We start from the raw sequence: 12,437 nt of genomic DNA on the forward strand, positions 1-12,437 counted from the left end.
ACTCTTGGCAACTAGCATTGCCTGAATTTTCTAAGTACCTGTTAGATGTTTATTGATCTAAGTCTAATCTACAATGAGTTGTATTGGGAAGTTTGTATAGCAGAACTATAGTACATAGTATTCGTATATGCAGGTATATTTTTAGTATATTTATATATATCCTAAATATGACTGGGGATCCTTGGACTATTCTGTCCCTGGCCCTGCAGCTTCCCTTAAGCCAATTAGAATACATCTTTGCTATCCAGGAGCATTTATATATATGTATGTATGTATATGTGTGTATATATATACACACATACACACACATACATACATATATATACATACACACACATAGATACACATATATGTACATACATATATGTGTATATATGTATCATATATAGGTCAGACAATTAAGTTCACTTAACTGTCCGACATATAGATATTATGAAAAGGAGCAAAAAACAGCAAAACTTCTTCCAAATTCTCTTTGAAAACCTCAGAAATTTCTCACTCTCTCTTTCCACAGCAGCTGACCTGTCTTCCTTTTTCTTCCTCTGTGCTAATTTCAATCTTCTCTCCCTCCAGAGTTTTCTCCCTATTAAGTCTACAACGGAGAGAAATGTAGCTCACTGGGCTTCTTCAATTTCCACCCTCACTGTGGCAGATTGTACTTTCCAGAGATGGCCCCCACAATATTTCCCACCGCACAAGTCCACCCCTAAGCAATGTTGTGCTTTAGGGTTCTATTCTTGATTCACATCTTTTTCTTGATATACTCTTCTTAAGGAATCCCATCTATTCTCTGGGACACGTCACTATGCTAATGGACCCCAAGTCTTCAGCACTGATTCTCATCTTTAAAGTTTTATGCCCTTTTACACAAATCTTACTCCTCTCATCAAGGAATAGCCCTTCTCTTAAATCTGAGTGGACAGTTGTGACTACTTCCACCAAGACTGTATGATGGGAGTGATGCGATGTGGCTTCCAAGGAGAGGTTATAAAAATGATATGCATTCCTACCTTGCCCTCTTGGAATGCTCTCTCTTTGAACCCATCCATTATTCTGTGGGAAGCCAAACAGACACATGGAGAGGCCATGTGTAATGATCCATCTAAGAGTTCCAACCGAGTTCCCCAACAACAGCCAGTGTCAACTGTCAGACATATATGCATAAGAGTATCTTCAGATGAGCCTAACCCCTGTTACTGAGTTACCCAAGCCACCCCAGGTAATACCTCACAAAGCAGAAATGAGCTTTCCCCACCGTCCCCTGCCCAAATTGCAGATTCATAGGAAAATAAATGGTTGTTGTTGTTTTAAGCCACTAAGTTTGGGGTGGTTGGTTACACAGAGAAAAATAACCACAAAAATTATCTAATGCTTGTCTTCGTAATACTGAAGAGCTACTCTCCATAGAAAACAGAGAGGGATTATAAAAAAAAAGAGTCTAGTCACATACATATGTATAAGGTTACTGCTTAATTAACAGAACGTAGTTTATTCCACAGTTTAGAATGGTAATGCTCACATAGATTTTAAGTTATTACAACGTATTATTATTGTTAGTATTATTTTTATTATTGTCATCATTAAACCCTGAGATAAAATAAAGCCCTTGGGAGTTATGAGTAATAGATAAGTGAATTGGATAGCTGTCATGCGACCATTTCATTCAAATTTTGGCCTCTAGAGTAGGTGGACCAGAGAAGCAGTATCCATTACAGAATATATCCTATAAAGATTCATTCTGTCTACCTATACCTCATGTTATATAAACTCCTAGAGGAAAAATGTCTGCTTTTGGTTTTGTTCTTCATCACCACCAAACAGTAAAGTAGAACTGATTCATCTCTGGGCTCAGGCGCTCCCTCTGTAGCACATGGTGCTGATGGAGAGCCGAGGCTCCCAGAACCAGAAAAGGTTAGAAAGGCAGTAAAGATGGAGAATACTGGTTATTGTTATTTGGGTTGTAACTGCCCCTATTTTACTTTCGATGCTATGAAACTAATTTTTCTTGACTGCTAATCAAAGAAAAGCATGACCCTTATAGCAGCTAAGCATTCTTCCAGTGGAGGCCAAAATATAATTCTCAGATTCAGTAAGATTTTTAACTTACCCTCAGCGTGAGTGGACTCGCCTGGCAAAGCCTGACTGACTCAAGAAGTTTGAGTCATAAGTACTATTGCTTTGATATATTGCACTACTATTTCTTGTTTCCTACACTGTATGATTTTTTAGTCAAGAAAATACTATTTAATAGGCTCTGTAATTATTGGGCATAGAGATCAATAATAATTAAAGATGGCTCTCATTTCAGAGTTGTTTTATGACATAGGAAATTAGAAATTGTAAACTTGAACAAACTCTTATACATTTGTATATTACAGCTAGCCAGTCTCTTAATATGTTAAACCACACACTCAAACATGGAAGAATCATTAATCTGACCTGTCACTGACCACTCCCTTATTATCACCACCCATAGATTTATAATCTGAGGTTTCTGTTAAAAACAAACACATCATCAAAAGGTTTTGAATCATTCAATGTAACAAATGTTTATTGAGGACCCATTTATATGCAAGTCCTTATGTGCTAGATGCTTTGAGACATATAAAAATGAGGCTTAATCTTTCCAGGGATTTACAGTCTAGGGATGACAGAAATGAGCAATAAGTATAACTCCTCCATGTGCAAGAATATAATATGTGCCATAAGAAGTATACAAATAAAGAGTGACAGAGGATCAGTGGAGAAAGAAATAATATCTGGATAAGGCAATGAAGGGTGAGGCTGTGCAAGAAGAATTTGAAGTTGTCCTTGAGATGACCAGAAACAATGAGTAGAGTTTGGCAGCAGAGAAACCTGAGGGCAGAAGAGAAAGGGAATGGTGAGGACATTCCAGACCAGTGGTTTTTAATTTTCAGAGAATACCAGATCACCAGAAAATTATTTAATTCTCAAACCCCCCACCTGACACACCCAATCCAAGGCTGAAAACAGTTTTTCTACACAGAGAGAGTAGCACGTGTTTTTGCATAACAAGGAGATATAAAATACAGATATATTCTGGGAAACTGAAGGATCCTTGTTGGTTTAAACACGAAGTTCATGTAAGAAAGTAATGAAAGATAAACTTGGGGTCGTATCATAATACAGCAAACTTACCTCTCACACTGATACTTCTACAGTAAGCAGTTAAATTTGACCTACTTCCTTTCTGTCTTCGTTTACTTTGGTTTGGAGATAGAAATGTTTCTTATTTGCATCAAAGATAAAAATTGGGGTTCATATTTTTCCTTCTCTTTATTGTTTTGAGATGATTTTTCAAAATTAGTCAGAAATATCTTGCCATCTTAAAAAGTGATTATCCTTTTCTTTATTTTCTAACCTCATTTCAATTTTACAACAGAGTCTTTATCCTGCCTGATACAGAAATTTTATCTAGTTTTTGTTTGTTTGTTTTTTATTTCCTTTTCTGGTAATCTCAGTATAATTTAGTGATGTCTCAATCGAGTTCCTAATTTGTTTTTAACAACTACTGCCACAGTAGTTATTGGGAATGTGGAAGTCTAACTTCTGGGTCCTCAGAAGAACCAATATACCATGGTAGAAGGAAGGGAGGATGTTTTTGACTGCTTTCCCATTTGAAAACCAACTTAAGCAACAAAGAAGAAGAAACCGGAACACAAAGTACATCTTTGCCTGTACTGGGAGAGGCAAAGAAGCAAGCTAGTTGCCTTAGCCCTCAGAACCCAACAAAGGTTCAAGAATTGGAGGCAGTGATGCAGAGAAGGGGTTGAAAATACAGGACTTTGTTGTAAGATGGTACAACTAGTGATTGGACCCCCAAGTCCCATTCCTCAAGGAAGCCAGGCAACTTCCCTTCCCCAATCCTGACAGGGAAATAAGTGTTTGTTCTCTGGAAATACAGAGAGGTACCAGTTTGAAGGTTATCAGGCATAGGATAAGGAGGTGAAGAGTTCATACTGAGCACCTCTTTCCTCTGTCCAGCTGCAGAAAGAAGAGAGAAGGAAAACACTGAGAATTCCAGAAATGATGACAAAGGAAAGTTCCAAGAAAACAATGAACATCAAAGCAGAGAATTAATGCAATCAACTCAGATTGGCAGGATGTCAGATGTGTCCAGTGTTGATGTTTCCAAGGGGGAAATAGAACAAATAAGTTGACTTAAAGTTTAGGCATGATGAAAATGATATTGAGATATATTTTATGGAGATTTTGGAACTATGGGAAAACTTGAGCCAAATTTTCAAAGAAAATAAATTAATGAAAATGAGAAATCAAGCAATTATTAACTTCAGAAAAAGCAAAAAAAAAAAAAGGAGAAAGTAGGAAGTAAAAGCATTGTTTACCATGTGGCTCAGCAGTGATCAATATTTACATAGTCAAAAGATGCAGATGCAGATAGAAATTTAATAATCAACAATTGAGATCCAAAATTATATAGAAGAATAGAAGGAAAGAGAAGCTACAAATAAGTTAAAAGTCTTTATGTCCCAAAGCAGGAAGACAATAGATCTCTAGGGTTAATAATCAAGCAATGCCAGTATGTGCATGTTATATTTAATTGAAGCAAATATCAGAATCAACTTTTAAAACAGTTGAAAGTGATGGTTTCCAGGGAGAAGCATAAAAGAAGTTAGAAAAAGAGACTACAATTTTTATGATACACTCTTTACACTGCCCATTTTTAACTATTTTGAGTATAATACTTTGGCAATAAGTAAATAAAGGACATGGAGGTTAACATGAATGTACAGCATAACTCAAAGTTTCTACTTCTAGATATATACTCTAGAGAAACTGTCACGCGTGTAAGTATGTCCATTTCAGTATTGTTTGCAAAAGCAAAATATTGGCCAAAATTGAAATATTCATCAGAAGGAAAATAATTAGAATGTGGTATGTTTAAATGACAGAATATCATATATCAAGTAAAAATAATCCACTAATTATTATCCACTTATATATATATATATCATATATATATATATATATGATATATATACATATATATATCACCAAAACAACACTGGATTTAAAAAATCAAATGCAAAATTATTTTTGCAGGATGAATTCATTTAAAGTGAAATTTAAAACATAAAACAATACTATATATTTTACCTGAATATATTTTTATATGTGTAAATCCATAAAATTTGAATGGAAAGGCACACATTAAATTTATGGGGAATGGGAAAGAATTTTAAAATATTTCCAATTTTAAAATTGTATTGCACAAATTTTAAAATTTAGTTTCACACACACTTTGTCTAGGACTGACTGCATCCACAAAGCAGTCTTCCTAGCCTCAAAAAAATGTAGTACTTTGATTGGAGTAGTGTTCACATAAATTTAAATTTACATATCTGATATGAACACAATCTATAAGTAATAAGAACTAACCACCTTGTAAAACTCTCATCAAAAACTTTTTGTTTTAAAATAAGCACCTTTCCTCTCAAAAGCCAGGTTCATTTGAAAGTTTTTTTAAACGAGTCACTGACCTCAAAAGTAGAAAACAAATGTGTTTTACATAAAATTGTTTTAAAAACTACAGGCTAACTTATTAAGATTCTAAGTAAGTTATTAAGATTTTAAACATTAAGATATTAACAAAATAAAAGCACTCTTAGTTATGAAAGATTTACATAATAAGAAAGACTATCAAGATATCAGTTTTGCATTACATATTTTCATACAGACGATGTTTCAATGTCAAGACGTTCCACTTAGTAATGTCACTGATAGATAAGAGGAAGATGGCAAGAAAATTCTCTAGTACTTATGATGCTGGACCTGCAATGTAGCACTAGCAAATGTGGCTGTAAGAACTGCCTAATTCCATATTTATAAATGCATATCATGTACCTTTAGGCTGGAATGAAGCCCCACAGCCATTTCAGTTTATCAAGTAAATGGAGTAATTTTTTAAAAACATCATGCAGTCGATTAAACCAAGCAACAATATATACCCATGATTATTTGTAAAGGCTACAATTCATGGACTGATTATCTGTTTTATTGTGTGGTTAAATGCAAGGGACTTAAACCAGTAATAAGTAACTACACTGTAAATCCAGAAAACAGAGGTGATGGCTCAGTAACAATCTTCTCTTAATTATTAAGGTATTATTTAACATTCATTGCACATTGGCAGCATTCTACTTATTTTATAAAATATCCCTGCCTTTTCATCCCTCGGCTTTTTTAAATCCTTCTTTTTGTTTCTGTTTTCTATTTTACTAATTGCTGTGGCTTATTCTGTTGTACTTTTTTCAATATCTTAAAATTTCATGTTAGCTCTTTGATTTTCTTTTTTCTTTTTTTTGATACGCGTTAAAGACCTTAAATGTCACTTTTGGTTCTGTTTTAGCACAAAATTATTTTCATTGTTATTCCTTTATACATATTATATAATTTCCAACGATGATTTATTTTAGTCAGGAACTATTTAGCTTAGTTTTCAAATACATACGTAGCTTGGGGCTCTCTTTTTCTTACAAAGTTCTAATTTTGTTCAGAAAAGATCTTGACATGTATTGTTTGGTATTTTTTGAAATTTTCTTTACGGCTTTGTACTGTTTCATTTTTGGAAAATTTTTTTCCTTGTTTGACATAATCTGTATTCTCTAATTTTGGGGCGGAAGAGTCTATATATATATAATCATTAGATCAAGCTTGTTGATTATACTGTCCTAATCTACTAATCTTTACTGATTTTCACTTGATCTATCAGCTTTAAAAAGAGTTTCTCAATTTCTACTTATAATTCTTTGTTTTTTCTGCTTTATATATTTTGAGGTCATGCAGTTAGATACGAAAAGATTCAAGATGTTACATTTTCCTTACAAACTGTTCTTTTTACCATTAAACGGTGACTTTCTTTTCTACCAAGGTTTGTTTGTTTTGTTTTGTTTGGGTTTTTTTTTTTTTTTGGCCTCAAAGTCCACATTGGTTGATATTTAATTGACAGTAGATGGTAAGACAATTCAAAATAGACTTTGAAACACTAGCAAAAACAACTTTCTTTGGTATTTTCTTGGTATGTTATTTCCCATTCTTTTATATGCAAAGTCGTTTTTATGTTTTTGGCACCTCTTATAAATAGCTTAAGGCTTTTTTTTTTTTTTTTATAAATAATTAGGTATAAGAACCGCTGGATTTTTTTGTTTTGTTTTTTTTTTTGAACCGCTGGTTTTGAACACCTTAAATATGTCTACTCACATTTACTGTGATGATATTAGTCCTTAATTTTACTATCATAGATATGTTGTTTTCTATATGCTATGCTTTCCATTGCTTCTCCTCCCCCCTTCACTATTTTTATTGCTGCTCACTTTGACTGCCTTCTATTAGATTAGCTTAATTTACTGTATTATTTTTCTCTTTTCTACTCTTGAAAGTTGTTAATTTATTCTTCTTTTTCTAATAGTTGCCCTTAAATTTCTAACATTCTTGTCTTAAGAAAGTCTAAAGTTAACTGATATTTCTATACTTCCTCAATTTATTGTATTTGTTAAAATTATTTCTTTTTTAAAATTTTTAATTGCAAAATAAACCAAAATTTATGGTCTTAACCATTTTTTTTTAGTGTACAGTTCAGTAGCCTTAAATACATTCACATTGTTATATACCCAAGCCCCAGAACTCTTTTCATCTTATAAAACTTGAACTCTATACCCACTAAACAACAAATCCTCATTTCTCCCAGCCCTTTGCAACCACCATTATATTTTTTGTGTCTGTAAAGTTGACCACTCTCCATACCTCATAAAGTAGAATCCTATAGTATTTGTCTTTTTGTGACTGGCTTATTACACTTGAGGACATTTCAGAAAAATGTTCTCAAGTTTCATTCATACAACTTTTTTTTTTCAATTACAGTTGACATACAATATTATATTAGTTACAGGTGTACAACATAGTGATTAGACATTTATATACCTTATGAAGTGATCAACCCAGTAAGTCTAGTCTGACACCATACATAGTTATTACAATGTTATTGACTATATTTCTTATGCTGCACTTTACATCCCCATGGCTATTTTAATGACTGGCAATTTTCACTTCTTAATCTCAGATAGAACTATGATGTGACCCAGCAATTCCACTTCTGAGTATTTATCTGAAGAAACACAAAACACGAATTCAATAAGATATATGCACCCCTCTGTTCACTGCAGCATATTTACAATAGCCAAGGTACGGAAGCGACCTAAGTGTCCAGCGATAGGTGAATGGATAAAAAAGAGGTGCTACATATTTACAAGGGACTATTACTTAGCCATAAACAAGAATAAAATTTTACCATTTGCAACAACATGGATAGACTTAGAGTGTATTATTTTGCTAAGTGAAGTAAGCCAGGCAAAGACATATACTATATGATTTCACTTATATGCAGAATCTAAGAAACAAAATAAACAAACAAACCAAACAGAAACAAACTCATAGTACAGAGAACAAAGTGGTGGTCACCAGATGGGAGGGAGTTTAGGGGACGTGGGTGAAAAGGTGAAAGGGATTAATACATACAATTCTCTTTGAAACACCACCCTTTCAAAATCAGTCTAATCAATGGTTATATTTATTTATTTGCTTGTTCACAATTGCCTCTTACATTTCACGTACTTCTAAGTTCAATTTTCATCTTTCTGAAGCATATTGTGTAAGAATCTGTGAGAAGGTGTGTTGTAAACTCAATCTTTTCCTAAATATCTCTTTATTTCCCTTCATCTTGAATATAATAACTTAACTGAGTACAGAATTTTAAGTTGACAGTAACTTTCCCCTCAGCACTTTGATCATTATGTCTTCTTGCATATACTGCAACTGCTGGGAGGTTTTCTATGTAAATGGCATTTCTTTAATAGGAAACTTTTTCTCTTTGTGTTTTTCTCTGAAATTCATATTTTTATGTTCATGAAAATGGGTCGAGGTATTTATAGGCATGCATGTATGTGTATGGATTTGTTTTTATTGTTCTTATCAAACTCATAATTTCTGTACATATAGGTATGTATGTGTATATATAGAAAGTATGTGCATATATATTTAGAGAGTTGTTTTTGTTTTGCTCTCATCAAATTCATTTTAATTTCTGAATCTGAAGAATTCCTTTCTTCTGAAAAATTATTGTAGGCATTATCTCTTTGAATATTGTTTATGTTTCATTCTGGAATGCCTACTAGGCATATGTTGGATTTTGTCCTTTCTCCACGTGTCGTAATGGCTGTTTTATATTTTCTGTATTTATCCCTCTATCTGCATTCTAGTAATATAGTAGATTAAAGGTTTTTTACAGGAGGAATATACTTCCCTGCTACTGATTTTGGGCTTGCATAGTTGGGCCTGTGTTTTGATGTCATGCTTTCTACATGAGAACATGACTCAACTAACTTCTGGCTTAAGGAGAAAGACATAGGTGGAGCAGACTGGGACCCAAACTACAGCTTAGAGACCAGTTGAGGCCTGCCCAGATCAGTGAAACTCCAGCCAAACCACAAATGCACAGGTAAGAAACATAGGTGCGTTATTGTATGCCACTGGGATTTGGGGTATTTTGAAAGGCAGAAAATTTTGACTGATACAGAATTTAGTATTTAAAATGGAGTGCTGCAGTAACAAAATGCTAAAATATGTTGCATTGGCCTTGGGAATGGGCAGCAGGCAATGATGTAATTGTCATAGGAGAGTGGGAAATGGAAGCAGTGTTATGTAGTGGCAAAACATTTGAGAAAATTGTCACCTGCAATAATATAGAAGGCAGAACAAGTACTTAATAAATCTGTGAAGTTAAATGAGGTGATTTCAAAGCATAATGTTTAAAAGCTGGCTGCTGCTAGCTGCATTTGAAAAGGCCTAAGGAAGAGGTGAACTGAAAGAACTGCCTGGGTTACAAATAGAGTTGAGAAGGAATACAGAGTCCAGAAATTCTGATACTTGCAGGGTTAAAAATGAAACTTTGTATGAAGCAAATGGAAAAAAATGTTTTTTGTTTATCACCAAATCCCAACTGCAGAGAAAAAGCAAATCGAGGCTACTAGTAACACATAACCTCAGGGTAAAGACCAAATCAAGGTTGTACCTGCAACATCCTTTATTAAAACCTCAGAAAAGATAAAGGTGGTATTGCAGGTCAGAGTGCTATGAAAGTGATTCTGAAGTGTAGATCTGTCCTGCCAAGAAGTATTCTCAGGATCAACACTTGGAGAAGAAAGGAAGAAAGAAAGACTAGATAGAGAAAGAAGGTGCTGTAATGCATTTACAAAAATACTTCAGCCAGCTCACTAAAACTAGATGGTTCTTCAGAGTCATTCCAAACTGGGGCAATGGGTTCAGGTTTTTATAACGCTACATCATCAGTCGTTACATACTGGCTGCCTCCTGGAAGGGAACATGATCTAGGCATGGTGGCTCTTTGTATGACATGCTATAAAAGACACTATATCATGAGATAAAACCCTCTGTAAGCCCTTTGATGGTAGAGGTGGTTGAGGTACTGTTGGCTGGAAAGAAAAATTCATACTTGTAATGACAAGTCCAATCAAGACAAATCATTAACTCTTCCAGAATAGTGTACAATGTATTTAACTTGCCATCGTGTGTTTCTCCTCTAAGGGAGGATTCCATGTCACAGTCTCAGCAACAGTCTCTGTGCCTGGCAGGATGCACTTTTGGTAGCAGTAATGCTGGCACTGTGGTTACGCCATGCATGAGACCATTGTTGCAGCTCTGGGAATAGAGGCTGTTGGATGAAAACTGTTGAAGTCATTCACTCTATTTGTTCAATATTTCTTCTGTAGTATATGCTTTACGTTTGGTGTCCATATGTAAAATAAAATTCTTGACACTGTGCTCACTCCCTTAGTACAATCTACATAACTTTCCCTCCGATTTCTTGGTCCTCAATCTAACATTGTTCCTCCTTTCAGGTCCCTGACCAGATTTGTGTTTCCAAGCAGAGTGGATGACCAGATGTGTCACCCAAAGCTCTGCTCATTAGGAAAATGTCCCCTCACTGTTCTCTTTCAAGTCCACCCATGAATGGATCTGTAGTGTAGACACCAGCCTTTTTTGGCTTACACTCACAAACTGAGCTGACCCATTCATAAATAAATGTCAACTTTTTCCTTTTATTGGAAACTAGTCATAAGTTATCCATTATGCAGCCATAGGCATGAGCTTAGGTAGACAGTGTCTACTATAGGTGTTACCTGCTTGGTTTTTTCACCTGGATAAAAGGGATCTAAGAAATATTAAGGGTATGGTCCAACAGAATCTTGATGCACCCTAGTATTTGTAATTAAGTTTATAGATTGAGATGAACATATCTCAAAGAGAATTGTGAGTGAAGCTTTTGACATGTAGCATTGACTGGAATCAAATATATAGAAATTCAATGACATTTTTGGAAAGCTGTGCTAGCAAAAGCACCATAGGCCTGGACTTCAAAAAAAACCAAAAAAAAAAACCAACTGTTACTCTTCAAAGAACCGCAGGCCCCAACTTTCTACAGGCAGAGGCCAGACCATGAAAGCATCTTAGCCACCAAGAAAAGCCCTCTCCAGAAGAGGTTAAGGAAGATAATGAAAAAGGAAAGATGCTCCCCCCACATCAGAAGGCAGAGCAAAGAGCCATGAGGAAGCACATGTGGGGAGTGTTTTCCAAGAAACAACTAAGACTTCATCAAGTAACATTCAATACTTACAAGGTGGAGGAACTTGAAAATATTTGCCTAGATTTCATAATTGCTGTGGACCAGTGACTCCTATGTGTATCTCATTCTTTTCCTTTTCAAATAGAAGTGTTTACTATGTCCTTGTTCTACCATCATATGTTGAACATTTGAGAGCAGATACGTTATCCTTTAAGTTTTGAGATCTTTGAATCCCAAGGGAATACCCTCAATGTTATATAAATCATGTGATCCCAAATCTTAAATCTGCTCTCATGATTGAATGAGACTTGGGGGTGTCTTGAAATGGGAGCAAGTATACTCATATTTTACATATGGTTGATGGACAAATTTTTGAAATTAACAGGACAGACTAGTAGATTCGATTTAAAACACAGTTCAACAAATAGTCATTCCTTCCCCTTTCTTTTCCAGGGAGGAGTATATTTCCCCACTATTTGATTTTGGGCTTGGCCACATGACATCCTTGGCCCAAAGGGATGTTAATGGACATGACAGGACCAGAGGCTTGAAATGTGCTTTCACGGCTGGGCTTTCTCTCTTGCTCTCCAGCTTTTCCCATCAGAATTACACGCCGTAGGTAGCCATATGATGACGGAAATGTAGAGCATACCTGGCCTCAACTTGCATCTTAGAGTCAAAGTCAGTTGAATCTAAACTAGATCTGCCAAATGCTAGTAGAAATCGATGTATAAGAAATAAATGAAAGTTTAATTGC

The sequence above is a fragment of the Rhinolophus hipposideros genome (assembly GCF_964194185.1).
Source record: "Rhinolophus hipposideros genome assembly, chromosome: 9".
NCBI classification, from domain to species: domain Eukaryota; kingdom Metazoa; phylum Chordata; class Mammalia; order Chiroptera; family Rhinolophidae; genus Rhinolophus; species Rhinolophus hipposideros.